Source organism: Giraffa tippelskirchi, chromosome 6 (assembly GCF_054371585.1).
Source record: "Giraffa tippelskirchi isolate mGirTip1 chromosome 6, T2T-mGirTip1v1.2.pri, whole genome shotgun sequence".
Lineage (NCBI taxonomy): Eukaryota > Metazoa > Chordata > Mammalia > Artiodactyla > Giraffidae > Giraffa > Giraffa tippelskirchi.
In genome coordinates, this window is record NC_137280.1 from 25,689,989 (window position 1) to 25,706,492 (window position 16,504).

Consider the following 16,504-nt stretch of genomic DNA (forward strand, 5'->3'; position numbering starts at 1 on the left):
TACATATATACTGGAATTGAATAATTAAGTAAATGGTGAATGATGGGAACCAGTTTTCTTACTGTTGGGGAAGGGAGTGTATAGATAAGCAAGGGGAGAAAACAAGAATGATCCATGTAGTAACGGATTAGAGTTAGAGATCTCAGTCTGAAATCAGATTTAAGTTAATATAGACACAGTAGGTCATATATAAAAAATACCTACAGATACTATATATATATATATATATACATATATATATATATCTCCATCTGTTAGCTGAGGGGATCCAGAAGCAACAATATATCATTAGCAATGAATATCCTCGGCAACCAGATTTTGGTTTTAGTAGTATTCTTCAATGGGCTTCCCTCATGGCTCAAACAGTAAAGAATCTGCCTTCAATGCCAAGGTTCAATCCCTGGGTCAGGAAGATACTCTGGAGAGGGGCATGGCAATCCACTCCAGTATTCTTGCCTGGAGAATCCCATATTCAATAAAAGAAGCCAGGACTATTTGAAGACGTGGCTGATTCTAAAAATGGGGCAAGAAATACACAATTTGAGGCCAGAGTATTTTTTAGCAGCAGAAAGTAAGAAAGTGCTCAAACAAACAAAAACAACCCACAATGACGAGAAGGTATCAAATGGTCCCAGGATCCAAATGAAAGAGCTTCCAATGGCCAAGGCTGGAAAAATTTAAGCAACCAAATAAATATAATTGAATTATAAAACAAAATATAAATAAATATCCCTGAATCCATAATTATACTTATAAATATAAATCATAATTGTATAACATAATTATAAATTATAATTATAATAAATATAGAAGAAAACATAATTATAAATAAATACTGAATAATACTGAATAAATAAATATTCAGCATTTATTCAAATAACAAATATTTTATTATTCAGTATAAATAAATACTGAATAAATGAATAAACAGATGAAGGAGAAGAGACAAAAATCTTGTGGAAAATCATCCCTCCCAAAAAATATTCAGAAGGTTCACTCTCAAAGAGTTAGACCATCCTCGTGATTCATACAAATGGCTGTACATAGTGAATTTATTCCACAGACTACAGATAAAAACAGGGTAAAAAGAGAAAATGTATACTAGAGAAACCTGACAATTATCATTTCAAATAGGAGTTCAAAGTTAACATCCACAGTGATGTCATGTTGACATTATGTGTACTTGCTGTGATTGTGTTGGAAATGGCACTTTACTTCTGTAAAACTCCTTCCCAAAACCCAACACCACCACCCCCAATCTGGTCATGAGATAAATAACAAATCCCAACTGAAGGAAAGTGCACAATATACCTGACCAATATCCCCAAACAGTCAAGGTCATTAAAACCTAGGAAAGACTGAGAAATAGCACAGCCAAGGAAAACCTAAGGAGACTAGGCTACTACATGTAAATTATTCTGCCTAGGATCTTGGAGTAGAAATAAGATGATTAAAAATGTGAAAATCTGTAAAAAGTACTGACTATAGTCAATAATAATTGCCTCATTAATTGTAACAAATTTACATACTAATGAGACAGGCTGGGACCTGGGACCCTTTGCTGCAGTATTGAAATGCTTACACCTGGACAAAGCTCTCCTCCAGCAACAAAATACATAGACACCATAAGGGATTAAAAACAACTGTACATATGGGAGGTTGGGGCAAATACTAGACAATATAAAAAGACCAACTTCCAACCCCTAGGGAGTGAGCAACAAGGGAATCTGTTGCGTATTCTCACTCCTCCCTACTGCAGCAGTTGTTTAGTTACTGTGGTGTCCAACTCTTTTGCGACCCTATGGACTATAGCCTTCCAGGATCCCCTTCCATGGGATTTTCCAGGCAAAAATACTGAAGTGGGTTGACATTTCCTTCTCCAGCGGATATTCCTGACCCAGGGATCAAACCTGGCAGATGGATTCTTTACCACTAAGCCACCAGGGAAACAGGGATCCTAATAAAACCTTACCTGAATTTCTTGTCTGGCCTCCAGTTGATTTCTATTGATTGGAGAAGGTGGTGTCCCTAACATGATTTAGTAACATGAAAAACTGTATGGGATATAAAAAAACTTTTCTCTTTCTATTATTTTATCCATTTTTCTGTAAATCTAAAACTAAAAAAAAACTGAAGTAAAATATAATTTATTTAAAACGAAGGAAGAAATGAAGGAGAGAGGGAAGGAAAGGAAGGCAGGAGGGAGGGAAGGTGGCAGGAAGGAAGAAAAACAAGACAGAGAGGGAAGAGGTTCGGGGAGGTAAAGTGTCCCTTTTTTATATCAAGTCTCTTCCTGGGTCTCTTAATAGCACAAGTTCTAGAAAAGTTGCCTATAAATCACTATGTTGACATCTTCATCTCCCATTTGTTTTTTTAACTTTCTCTAGTAGAGTCCCTTCTCGTCACTTTAGTAAATTTGATCTATGGCATGAGTAACTTGGACTTGACTCTTGGACTGCAAGTAGAGTCCCCTGAGAGTCCCTTGGACAGCAAGGATATCAAACCAGTCAATCCTAAAGGAAATCAATCCCGAATATTCACTGGAAGGACTGATGCTGAAGCTGAAGTTCCAATACTTTGGCCACCTGGTATGAAGAGGCAACTCATTAGAAAAGACCCTGATGATGGGAAAGATTGAAGGCAGGAGGAGAAGGAGACGACGGAGGATGAGATGGTTGGATGGCATCACTGAATTGATGGACATGAGTTTGATCAAGCTCCGAGAGATGGTGAAGGATCGGGAAGCCTGGCGTGTTGCAGTATATGGGGTCACAAAGAGTTGAACACGACTGAGCAACTGAACAACAACAATGAGTAACTTGCATCTGTGCTAAAGGTATGGGTCCTAAAGATATGCTTTCTGTCCTTACTGCATTCTCTTGCTGAGCAGTGTTTTGCACTGTTGACTTCTCCCCCCTTCTGGAAGTAGTTTTGTTTGTTTATTTGTTTCCTTGTTCTCATAATCTTTAGTTATTGTTGTTCCCCTTTTCAGTGGCCACTCCTTTTGTGTTGTTTTGCAAAATGTATTTTTTCCAGCTGGACCAGTAATGGAATCTTCAAGCCTCATCCCTTTTATTCATATATGCCCATATTTTCTTTAGATGGGTATTTCCAAATGGTTATTTATCTCCAGCCCAGATATTTCTCTTGTGCTCCAGAATCTTAAATAAATGTCACCTCTTCAGAAAGATTTTCCCTGACCACCCAATCTGAATGCTTTCCTCAGTATTTCTACTCTATCATGCTATTTTCCTCATTTTTCTTTTAATTTCTTTTTTGACCATACTACATGTTATGTGGGATCTTAGTTGCCCAACAGGGATCAAACCTGCGGTCCCACATTGGAAGCTCAGAGCCTTAACCACTGAAATGCCAGGGAAATCCTCTCTATTTTTATTTTATTGTTTTAAATAGCACTTAACACTGTCTAAAGATGCCTTATTTCTATATTTCTTATAATGGCTGTCTCCCTCCTTCCTGACACTCCCTCTATCAATTCCTCACTAACTGTAAACTTCAGAATTGCTAGAACTTTGTTCATTTCCTTCGTAATTGAATTCTTAGGACTAGTGCAATACAAAAAAAGATAATTCACTAAGATAAAAAGATAATACACTGAATATACAAGTTTTGTATTGTTAATATAAATATTTATTTGTGAGCTAAATAAACATTTACTATCAGTAGAGAAAAAATTACAGAAATTGAGATAAACATATTTATCTATCATATTCTAATTTTCCAAAATTGACTTTTCCAATTAACACAATAGTATATTCATTACATTAAAGCTCTTGGTATGCTTTCTAGTATCTGAACTATATCTCACAGACTCTGAATTCTGATGACTCTTGTTAGTAGAAATGGAGAAATGTTTGAAAAAGGAATTTAGCTTTGGAGTCAGATACATCACATCTAGGTTTATTTTCTGTTAACTCTATGACATGATAGAAAAAATTCTATTTTGTTTAAATCATTGACATTTTTTGGTGTGTTTGGTTGGTTGGTTATAGCAGGTTAGAGTGTATCATGACCAATATAGAAGGGACAATTCAAAGGATGTAAAAAAAGTAGCACACTACTGTTCCAAAATTGGACACCAGGGCCTGAATTTGCAGATGAGAAGATAACAAATACTCCTATGTTCCTAAGGGGTATTTGAAGAAAGCTATCTAACAATTGGAGTTAGATTTCTTCTAGAGTCTATAGTAGTATCATATGGTTGCAAAGAGTCGGACAAGACTGAAGCAGCTTAGAATAGCACCACACAGTACTATTGTAATCGTCTACCAATGCTCTAAGAATCTTCTCAGAGTTTAAACAAAACTGAGAAATAGAGAGGGAGTCAAACTTTGCTAGCATTGTTGATGATAAGTCATTTTATGCCCTGTCTCACAGATTATCCTCACTGAAGCCACGAGAAGATAGAGGCTCAAAAAAAAAAAAAAAATTCTTTGGTTTAGGTGAGCCCACTGTGAAAGGTAAATTTATTATTCTCTGTTGGAATCTGCATAAGGCAGGACACCTGCTTATTTATCTTTAATCTGTCTGAACACAAGTAATCAAACCAATTGTTCACATATACATATTCACAGGAAGCAGAATTTTACCCTAAAAGCATGCTTGTGTTTACATGCATGTTAGTTAAGCATGAAGTCTTAACTATTTTAATACCTGAAAGTGAAAGTCGCCCAGTCGTGTCCAACTCTTTGCGACCCAATGGACTATACAATCCATGGAATTCTCCACGCCAGAATACTGGAGTGGGTAGCCTTTTCCTTCTCCAGGGGATTTTTCCCACCCAGGGATTGAACCCAGGTCTCTCACATTGCAGGTGGATTCTTTACCAGCTGAGCCACGAGGGAAGCCCAAGAATACTGCAGTGGGTAGCCTATCCCTTCTGCAGTGGGTCTTTCTAACCTAGGAATCGAACCAGGATCTCCTGTATTGAAGGCGGATTCTTCTAATACCTACCGGACTGCAAATTCATAAAGTAAATGCAAGGCCTGTGTTTTATGGTTGTTTTAAAGTTTGGAAACTTTTTGATCTTATCACATTTCCATATTTTAAAGTAAGCCACAAATTAAAGTGTTAGATAACTCAACATTATGAGGATGAAGTCCAAAGAGTTATGCAACGTTTTGTTTGGTAGTTTATTTAAAATTGGAGACTAATTTATACTAAGATTATTATAAGAGCATTGGTAGGCAAGGTCAATTTAAAATAATACTATTTTATTTTAAGAAAATACAAAGGCTAGCACCTTCTTGATTTTAGAGAAAATTAGCAAATCTGTCTGCTTTATGAATTCTGTTTATGATAACATCATTTCAAGTAGAAAGATAAAAGATGCTAAAACTTTGGCCCACATCAAAATAAATTGCCCTTGTTTAATTTATTTGGAAATTTGATAGTTGAATTGTATTTATAACCTCAACTTTATTAGTTTCTTCAAAACATTATACAAATTTGCAAAGGTTTTAAAATACTTTTGAAAATTGATAGCCCATCAAAAAGTATCCACAATGAACAGAAAACATTATTAATTGGCATACACTTGAGAAAATAGCAATTTTAAATGCTGAATTTTGAGCAATTAAAAGGCACACAATTAAAATGTTTTATTTCTGTTTAACACATAAACTCTATTTTACTTTTTATTGTATTAATTTATTAAATTTGGGATTTGTTTAACAGTCATTTTGAGCAGTGTTAAAGATTTAAATTTTCTTATCAAACAATTTTAGTGGATATGTGAGTATATCTTAAAACAACAAAAACATTATTAAACATAACGGCTGGCATATACTGGTATATTTCCATAGCTACCTAAATCTAAAGTGATGTGACTCAGAGAATGTTTAAAAATAAAGTAGGAAATTCTATTCTCCAGTGATCTACTCTGAGATTTCTGTATTTAAAATCATCAGTGATTTAAGAACAGAGATTTAAAAAACTTACATTTTTACATTTCCACATAAGTTAATTAAAGCCTCTGGTATGTTTTTAAATGGAAACTGATGATATATAAGTGAAAGTTGCTCAGTTGTGTCTAACTCTTTGTGACCTCATGGATTATGCAGTCCATGGAATTCTCCAAGACAGAATACTGGAGTGGGTAGCCTATCCCTTCTCTAGGGCATCTTCCCAACCCAGGAATCGAATCAGGGTCTCCTGCATTGCAGGCAGATTCTTACCAGATGAGCTACCAGGGAAGCTGGCATTAAAACCTGGTATGAATGAACTTTGCTAGTAAAGATGCACATTGGAGTACTAAATAAGGAAATTAAGCTTTAAAATCATAGCAAAATGCTTAGTACATCTTTGAATATCAGTAAATAACAAAGAATTCAATGACATTGATCATGTCTGTATGTAAACCTTCTCTGATCCAAAGAAGTGTCAGCTTAATTTGGAATAAGCCCATTTTGTTTAGCATCTATGAAACTTGTACATTCAATCAGGAAACCCATCATCACATTTGAAAATATTTGTAGATATTTCTCTTCATTAGAAATTATATCCTCTGATTACAGCTTTTAAGAGGTCCTCTCAGAATTCATCTTGACTAGGACCCAAGAAGAGGCTGAGAAAAACATGATTCTTTCTTTATTTTCATTCTCACTCAGAAATGTATATACATTCTATCTCCCAAAAGGGAGAAAAATATACACTAATTTATGTGACTCTGATTTGATAGTTACAAATTGATTCTCATTTTATAACATATATCTTGTATTCTAGGTTCATAATTAACACTGAAAATGAGTCAATGACATTTACTTGAAATCTTCAGTAGGTAAAATAGGACTCCAAATGGTAACAACAACTTAACTCAGTGGATATTTAAATAACTACTATAGTAAATGAATACAATATTGATATTAATTAGTTGAAAATCACAACTATATTCATTTATCTTGTTGTTCCTGTTACTACAGGCATTAAGTATTGATGTTCCATAACCTGAAGAATTTATTTGCTGAAGATCTAAACTGATGGCTGAGACTAGTTTCCATTTATCAACTCCCATTTTCATTATGTTTTATTTTTAGACAAATTTGATTCAAGATCAGTAGCCTATGGCAATTTCACTGAAATGAAGGTAGATGAAAATAGAAAGATGAAAAATTGAACTGACAATGCTGTGTGAAAAGTTTGTGATGTACAGTCACTAAACCCTCTATCAGCCTGTTTCCACAAACAGCTCACAGAAGAGGTATACAAGAGAAGACAAGCGACATTGTTTACTTGGTTGATTATCATATTTAACTTGCACCTTTTAATGTTACATTTCAATTCATTTTATTAAGTGATCTCACTTCAGAATATTTTGATTATATATAAAACAAATTCACATTGGAGAAGATACTCAAAGTAAATGTACATCATCACTAAAGCATTAAATGTCAAGTTGCATCTGGAAAGGATAATAACTAGAAATCATATATGTCAGAACCAGGTTAAAATAAAATCTAGTTAGGAAAGGGGTGTGTGTGTGTGTGTGTGTGTGTGTGTGTGTGTGTACACGCGCATACACACATGTGCAATTATTTAAGAAATTTCAAAGGAAATACTATATTAACAATTTAGAAAACAAATGAGTACAATTTAATCATTTATTTATTCATTCACTTAATCAATATTTAAGGAATGTCTAAGACACAAGAAATACTTAGATACCTGGGCTTAGTGGTCAACAAAACTGATTCTGCCCTTGTCACAGTGAACTTGCAGTCCAGTGATTGTTACAGAAAGTAAACTATAAATTATGGCCAAGTAGGATAAGTAAAAGGAGATTATGGGGTGCTGGAAGAGCAAAGGGCCGGGTCATCCACCCATGATTCAAGTGGTAGGGGGAGGGTTAAGGATATTCCCTGATGAAAATCTGATACTGAAGCTCTAATACTTTGGCCACCTGATGTAAAGAGCCAACTCACTGGAAAAGACCCTGACACTGTGAAAGTTTGAGGGCAGGAGAAGGGGCGACAGAGGATGAGATAGTTGGAATGTATCACTGACTCAATGGACATGAGTTTGAGTAAACTCCGGGAGATAATGAAGGGACAGGGAAGCCTGGCATGCCACAGTCATGGGTTCACAGAGAGTCAGACATGACTTAGCAACTGAACAACAACACCTGATGAAAATCATTTCTAAATTAAGACTTGAATAGAAGTAAATGTTAACTAGACAAAATGAGAGGACTTGAATAGAAGTAAATGTTAACTAGACAAAGTGAGAGAATCAAGTATTTCAAGCATAGCAAAGAAACTGCAGAGCCAAAGCCCAGGGTAAACAAAACCTGGCCAAGTGGGAAAAATTGAACCATGACTTTCTTTTTTGAGAATAAAGGGAGCCAATGGGTCCCAATAGAAAATGTACCAGGCGGGACCAGAGCCAAGCCAAGGTGGCTTTATCTCATAGTCACAGTTCTCAAAGGGAACCTGCTGCCCTCTTTGTGTTTCTTTCCTGCTTCCCACTCAAGATAAATCAGGTTGGAAAAAAGCAACATAGAATATAGACTCAGAACAAGCCATGTTCCATTTTCCAAAACCCTACTCCCACCCCATACCCACACACACCCTACTCCCAACACATGCACTCTCCTTTAAGCTGCCTGAGTCTTTTGCTGAAGGAAGGGAAAAGATAAAGCCCTGAAGCAATTTGAAAACATACACTTTGAAAATAAACCAGAATATGTCTTAATATAATATAAAATTGTTCTTCTGTGTATTCTTGAACAATCTTAGTTTATAAGAAGAAAAGCTATGAAAAACCTAGACAGCATATTAAAAAACAGAGACATCACTTTGCTGACAAAGGTCTGCATTATCAAAGCATTTTCCAGTAGTCATCAATGGATGTGAGAGTTGGACCATTAAGAAAGTTGAGCACCGAAGAACTGATGCTCTCAAATTATGGTGCTGGATAAGAATCTTGAGAGTCCCTTGGACTGCAGGGAGATCAAACCAGTCAATCTTAAAGGAAATCAACCCTGAATATTCACTGGAAGGACCGATTCTGAAGCTGAGTCCCCAATAACTTAGCCAAACTGATGTGAAGAGCCGACTCAATGGGAAAGACCCTGATGCTGGGGAAGATTGAAGGCAGGAGGAGAAGAGGGCAACAGAGGATGAGATGGTTGGATGGCATCACCGACTCAATGGACAGGAGATTGAGCAAACTCCAGGAGATAGTGAAATCCAGGGAACCCTGGCACCCTGCAGTCCATGGTGTCTCAAAGAGTCAGACATGACTGAGCAATTGAACAACGAAAAACAAACAGTTCTGACTGCCAGAAGTTATGGGAAAATAATGGAATTACACCAATATGTAATTTAAATGGTTGCTACCCTATTGGGAAGGGAGTTCGATAGGGAATAGATGAACAAAATAAACAAAAAGGACCTGTTGTATAGCACAGGGAACTATATTAAGTATCTTGCAATAACCTATCTCAAGAATGGATATATAATATATATTTGTATATGTTTGTCTATCTACCTATATATATATCTATCTAAATCACTTTGTTGTATACCTGAAACAGTGGATTTCTTACTGTCTGAGCCACCATGGAAACCCATATAGATAGGTAGATAGATAGCTGAACAACTTTGACCGTGTGGATCACAATAAACTGTGGAAAATTCTTCAAGAGATGGGAATACCAGACCACCTGACCTGCCTCTTGAGAAACCTGTATGCAGGTCAGGAAGCAACAGTTAGAACTGGACATGGAACAATGACTGGTTCCAAATAGGAAAAGAGTATGTCAAGGCTGTATATTGTCACCCTGCTTATTTAACTTATATGCAGAGTACATCATGAGAAACGCTGGGCTGGATGAAGCACAAGCTGGAATCAAGATTGCTGGGAGAAATTACAATAACCTCAGATATGCAGATGACACCACCCTTATGGCAGAAAGTGTAGAAGAACTAAAGAGCCTCTTGATGAAAGTGAAAGAGGAGAGTGAAAAAGTTGGCTTAAAGCTCAACTTTCAGAAAACTAAGATCATGGCATCTGGCCCCATCACTTCATGGCAAATAGATGGGGAAACAGTGGAAACTGTCAGACTTTAATTTTCTGGGCTCCAAAATCACTGCAGATGGTGACTGCAGCCATGAAATTAAAAGACGCTTACTCCTTGGAAGGAAAGTTATGACCAACCTAGACAGCATATTAAAAAGCAGAGACATTACTCTGCCCACAAAGGTCCATCTAGTCAAGGCCATGGTTTTTCCAGTAGTCATGTATGGATGTGAGAGTTGGACGGTGAAGAAAGCTGAGTGCTGAAGAATTGATGCTTTTGAACTGTGGTATTGGAGAAGACTCTTGAGAGTCCCTTGGACTGAAAGGAGATCCAACCAGTCCATCCTAAAGGAGATCAATCCTGGGTGTTCATTAGAAGGACTGATGTTGAAGCTGAAACTCCAATACTTTGGCCATCTGTTGAGAAGAGCTGACTCATCTGAAAAGACCCTGATGCTGGGAAAGATTGAAGGCAGGAGGAGAAGGGGATGACAGAGGATGAGATGGCTGGATGGCATCACCAACTCAATGGACATGGGTTTGGGTGGACCCCGGGAGTTGGTGATGGACAGGGAGGCCTGGCGTGCTCCGATTCATGGGGTCGCAAAGAGTCGGACATGACTGAGCGACTGAACTGAACTACTTTGCTCTATATCTGAGACACTATAACTCAACTGTATGTCAATAAAATAAATGCATAATAAAATTTTAAAAAATTAAAAAAATGAGCAGATGATAGCAGTATTTAGAGTAAAATGAAACAAGTATTCTTGACTTCATGGAACTTATTGCTTCTCTTTAAAATATATATATATATATTTTTAAAGGGAATTTCCTGGTTGCCTGGTGGTTAGAACTTGGCTCTTTCACTGCTGAGGACCCAGGTTCAATCCCTGGTCAGGGAATTAAGATGCCATGAACCTCAGGGTGTGGACAAAAATAAAATAAACACATCATTGAAAATTTTTGTGTTTAGAGATTATAAAATTTTTAGATTTGGTAGATTAATCCAATGAAAATGAGAGGAAGAAAAACTTGAACTCATACAGCTATGTAACATATTATCTTATTTAATTGGAGAACATCCCAAGTTAAATAACTTCATCTTGACATACTTGAAATTTAAATCTGATCTTTTGTTATGTCATTTTAACCAAAATAAAAATATGTAGTAATTTAAATTATACATTCTAATAAACATGAAATACTTTAGTAAAACTAGATATAAATTACTGTGTATACATGTATGTGGGTATATATATGTGTGTGTGTGTATTACCCAAAATGATAAAATTATGTTAGTCAAAACCAACATCCAAACCAAAATGATAACTAAAACACAAGAACTCATAAAGTCTAACATAATGTTTTCTGAAATAACTATGCTAGTTCTTGATCAGAAAATATCATAATATGAAAATAATTAATAACAAACTAGGTCAGTTATACCTGTTTTTATAGTTAATCTCAAATACCACTTTGTCTCTAAAATAAGATTATAACACATTATGTCATAATTTTGGTCCTGTATATATCAAAGGAAAACCAATTATAAACCATAAATTTATCATGTGTCTGAATCATTAGTTATTGCAAAGGATATGTACAGTTTTATCTACTTACTGATCATCATTGCAAATGTACATGTTTTAATTCATCTAGAACCTAAATAAAAACGATGAATTCAAAATAGGTTTTAGTGATATTTTAGTCACTTTTTAAATCTCTTCTTTTTTCCCTATACTCTTCAACACTTAGACTCTTACACATCATTCAACATGTATTTTTCTTCACCATTCTTAGACTAACTAAAAAAGATAGGATAAGGATCATTACCTGACATAGTCTCATTAAAAAAAAAGTAAAAAAACAAAACTTCCCTTCTAAGACCTATGAATTTGTATTATTCAGATGACTTTTCTCACTTGAATAAGAAAATTGATAATATAATTGTGATGCTTTCTTTTTTAAAATTTATCATTTATTGCTCCTATTTTCATCATCTTTGAACTTTTCATAAATGAAAAGATGAACATTCTGTTTCCCATCTTCTGAGAAATGCTATTTACTATGATATTAGTCTTATGCATTGTTATTGTGAATAGTCAGACTGAAGACAATTTTCTGCTAATTGATTTTAGTCTTCTTTGGTTATAACACAATATTGTTGATCATGAAGTTTTGTCAATTAAACATGCTGTGCCTCTCTGTCCCACTGTTTTTCACCTCACTTATAAACACTTGAAAGATAATTATTGACCAAAACACAGTCTTTATGCTTTTCATAACAAACAAGAAACGAGTCTAGAGAGATCTGATTTCTCTCCAACTAGAGTGAGAGAAAATGGGTATTCATAGCAGCTTTACTTGCAATAACAAAACTTGGATAAAAAAACTAAATGTCCATGAATTTGTAAATAGATACATTATGGTTCCTCTGTACAATACAATAACTCAGGTCAATAAAGACAAACTATTGATACAGTAAGCAATATGGATGAATCTCACAATAATTGTGTTGACTGAAAGAAGCTAGATGAAAAAAGTGTAGATGCAGCAGGATTCTATTTCTGTAAAATTTCTAGAAAATGCAAACTAGTCTACAATAAAAAAGCAGATCAGTGGTTAGTTAGAGATGGGAGAAAAGAATGACAAAGGGGCAGGAGGAAAGTTTGGGGGATGATGGTTAATGTCACTACCTTGATTGTGATGATGATTTTATTCTATATATATATGTCAAAACTTATGTTGTACAGAGTAATATTATGTGTCACTTTTGTATCAATAAATCTGTAAAACAGAACAAAATAAAAAAAACCTGAATACATTGTATGTTTACTAGTTTATTATTTTATTGTTTGACTTTCTTACTACAGTGTAAGCTCTATGAAAATGAGTCTTCTTATTTGTTCAGTTTTGTATGCTAGTTATATAGTGGTTGTTCATTACATATTTGCACAGTGAGTGCATCTTACTATGACATATCAGTGATGATGGCTCACTGCAGGATCTCAGTTTTTTATATTCAATAATATATGTTTAGGGGTCAAGGCAGACCCAGATCTTGCTCAGAATTTGGAGACATAGCTAGAAACATTGCATCCAGGATCTTGATGTTATTTCTTCTGTTGGCAATCAGTCTGCCACTGCCTTATCCAATCTTCAAAAGCCAATTTAATTTATCACTTCTCTTTAGCTGAGATGTTAACTTCCCCCCAGCCCACTTACAATGGTATTAGTAGGTCTGCTTGCTCATATGTTTTCTCATACCACTGTATATGATGCAGTGTGTGTGTGTGTGTATAATTATACAGTAATATCCATAATCATACAGAAATAATCATGCAATGTGATTAAAATATATGTATGTCTACATTTATATTTTATTACAAAAATTTATGTATACATAAACATATATGTCCATGAGTTGAGTGTTAATCACTCAGTCATGTCTGATTCTTTGTGACCTCATGAACTTTAGCTTGCCAGGCTTCTCTGTCCATCAGATTTTCCAGGCAAGATACTGGAGTGGGTAGCCATTCCCTTCTCTGGGGAATCTTCCCAACCCAGGGATCAAACTCATGTCTGTGCATTGCAGGTGGATTCTTTACTGTCTGAACCACCAGGGAAGCCCATTTAAGTCCATACTATTATATAATTATTACACATATATCTGTCTTCCAGGATAAACTCAGGTAGTATTTTAAAAATGTCCTATTCATTTTGAATACTTAAAAAACTAAAATAAATCCAGAATATAAGTAATTTAAAAAATACTGAATTCAATTAATTTAATCCATCTGATCATAATTGTGTCAGTTGTGTTTCAGTCAAAGAAACAACACTAATAATAGTGACGTGAGTAGATTATAATAGGAATTAAATCTTATGGAATTGTTTGTGCTGCAGTTTGCCTAAGTCCATGGCTCCTGCATCTGCTGCTAGCTTTAAAGTCTCATAGTATCTGCAGTTTGGAAAGAAAGCAGACATGATATGAAGAAGAAGGGAGAAGCAACAACCTGGAATGTGCAAGAATGAGCTGGAATCTACAAGTTAAAACTGGAGCCCAAGTTTCCAACATGATAGTTTAAGGGACCTGCAAAAATGCTGATGCACTTGACCATGAAACTCTGGCCTGGATTTGGAGAAGTTGAAAGACGATACTAGACAGAAGGGAAAGGAACTGGAACTTAGCTGCTTCCTCAGGCCTAAAAGGCATGTCAACATAATCTCAACAAGATACATGAGCAGCAACATTACCTTAACTCTACCTGCTAAGCATCAGCATGGCTGTTGCTTCGTCTTACCTTCCAAATCTGCAAATTTCTCCAGGTTAGGTCAACATTACACCAGAACTACACAGGAAATGACATTCAGGATAGGACATAGAGTTTGAGCTGAGCTAAAACGGCACACTTCAAAGCCTCCACAATCAATTCCTTGTTGTCTTGGCAGATATATGCACTATATTTACAGAACTTTCAATTATAGGCAACAACAACAACAACAAAACCTTTACTGTAATTATACAACCTTGCACCATAATAACTGAAAACACACTAACCTATCCTCACAAGAGGATAAACTCATTTTGACAATCTTATTGTAAGACATACTTCTCCTCTAGTTTAACCACACACTCCTTTGATTTATTTTAACTGAAATATCAAGATACGATTTCAGCTTCTATTAACAATTCTTGCATTTGAATGGAGGGGGATGAAGGATAGAGAGAATGAAGTGTTTTTTATATAGTCAACTATGTTCATACCAATATAAGGAAGGAATGCAGATAACAAATATAGTCCTTGTCTCTGCAACAGTCCATGTGGTCATAGCTATTAACTTTACCTATCCATTCCTGACTCTCTGCCTGCACTTACCACCTTAACTGTTGCATTTTACTCAGGAGAGTCAAACTTTATTACTGAAGGTTCTGGGTGATGAACAGTCCTACTGACTTTGGGTTGTTATAGTTTTAAACTCAGTTTATGCACAGGATATGGGAATACTTAAAGGAACTTGAGGGAATCACCTACATTCCAAATATAATCTTTCTTAAACCACTGTGAAGGAGCAACCTAATTTCCCAAAATAGCACTGGAACCCTCATCTTAAACATCTCAGCTATCAGAGTAACCTCTTTCTTTGAACAATGATTCACTTGCAGAAGAAGCCCAAAGTGGCCAGGAAGCAAACTCAAATTCTCTGGAAACATTGTTGAGGTCTCTGGTAAAAGTCTTCTCCCGTAGGAAGTAATGCCTATATGTGGCAGAGTCCAAAATTCTGGGCACTTGAGGATGGAAAGCAAAAATCTCACTAGTGTATCACCAGAGGTAATGGGAAAGATTCTTATTTATACCTGTGGTAAAAGAGTTGGAGCAGCAAGCCCAAATGTGTTTGCGACCTACAAAATCCAGAAGTCTCAATAAACATAGTACTCTCTCTTAGTAACAGGAGGTGCCAGATACTCAACTTAAGAGTTCCCCCAGTCTACTAAACTGCTAAAAACGAATACCAAGCCAAGTCTCAAACTTTTGCAATTTAAACTTAATTCTTGACGCCAAACTGTTAAGGCAGTTAAACAATAACTTAAGTAGACCTACATTTTAAGTGCATCCACAATAACTTACAGAATAACTCATACTCATAAAAGTACATGATAACATTATAAAATATTCTGCAAAAATACCACAAAGTATTTCTACAATTGCTCACAATATATTATTCTAAAGCGTTCTCAGTGAACACTCAGTGCATCACCCAGTTAAGAAATGAACATAATCTTCATTTGCCATTTTAATAGTTCATGGAATACATTTTCTTCATTCTTTCAATCTATTTATAGATTGACTACCTGGTATCTGGCATACTGTGCAGTGTTTGCAATGGTAATCAAGAGTCAAGAAAGATAGCCAATTGTAAAGTACTGTATTCTGGAAAGTAAGGAAGAGGAATAGGGAAAAGCAGACAATAAGTAAAAGTTCTTTAGAAAAGTTCAAATAAAGTGCTACCCAGCAAAAAAAACAGTAAAGTGAGACAGTGATTCTATCTAAAGGCAGCATTTTTTTTTTTTTTTTAAAGGCAGCACTTGGGATAGAATTATCAGGGCCTGCTTTAAGGACATGACATTTGAACAGGAAAATAAATGACAAGACATGCCACTACAGAAAAAATCTGAGATGAGTGCTCCAGTAAGATACTATAAGAAGAACAAGCTTGGCCTGTTGAGGAATAAAGAAATCAGTGTGAATGGAGTAGAATGCGAAAGAGAAAAATGATGTTGAATAAGGTCAGAGAAATAAGCTGGGCTCAGAATGTGTAGCTGTTCATAGACCATGATAAATAATCAACATTTACTACCTAAATCTGATAAGATGTTAGTTGTTTGAAGCAAGGGATAGCATAATATAATTACATTAACTGACACCTGCCTCCTCATATGACTAGAATGAGCCTTCTAAAA

General features: G+C 35.5%; 1 long non-coding RNA gene across 1 annotated transcript; it reads left to right on the forward strand.

The window, feature by feature from the left end:
• Positions 1–3,262: 3,262 nt before the first annotated feature.
• LOC145508943 (uncharacterized) lies at positions 3,263–7,143 on the forward strand. Its single transcript, XR_014055704.1, has 2 exons — positions 3,263–6,233; positions 6,942–7,143. It is a non-coding gene; the product is annotated as an uncharacterized LOC145508943 (long non-coding RNA).
• Positions 7,144–16,504: the final 9,361 nt, after the last annotated feature.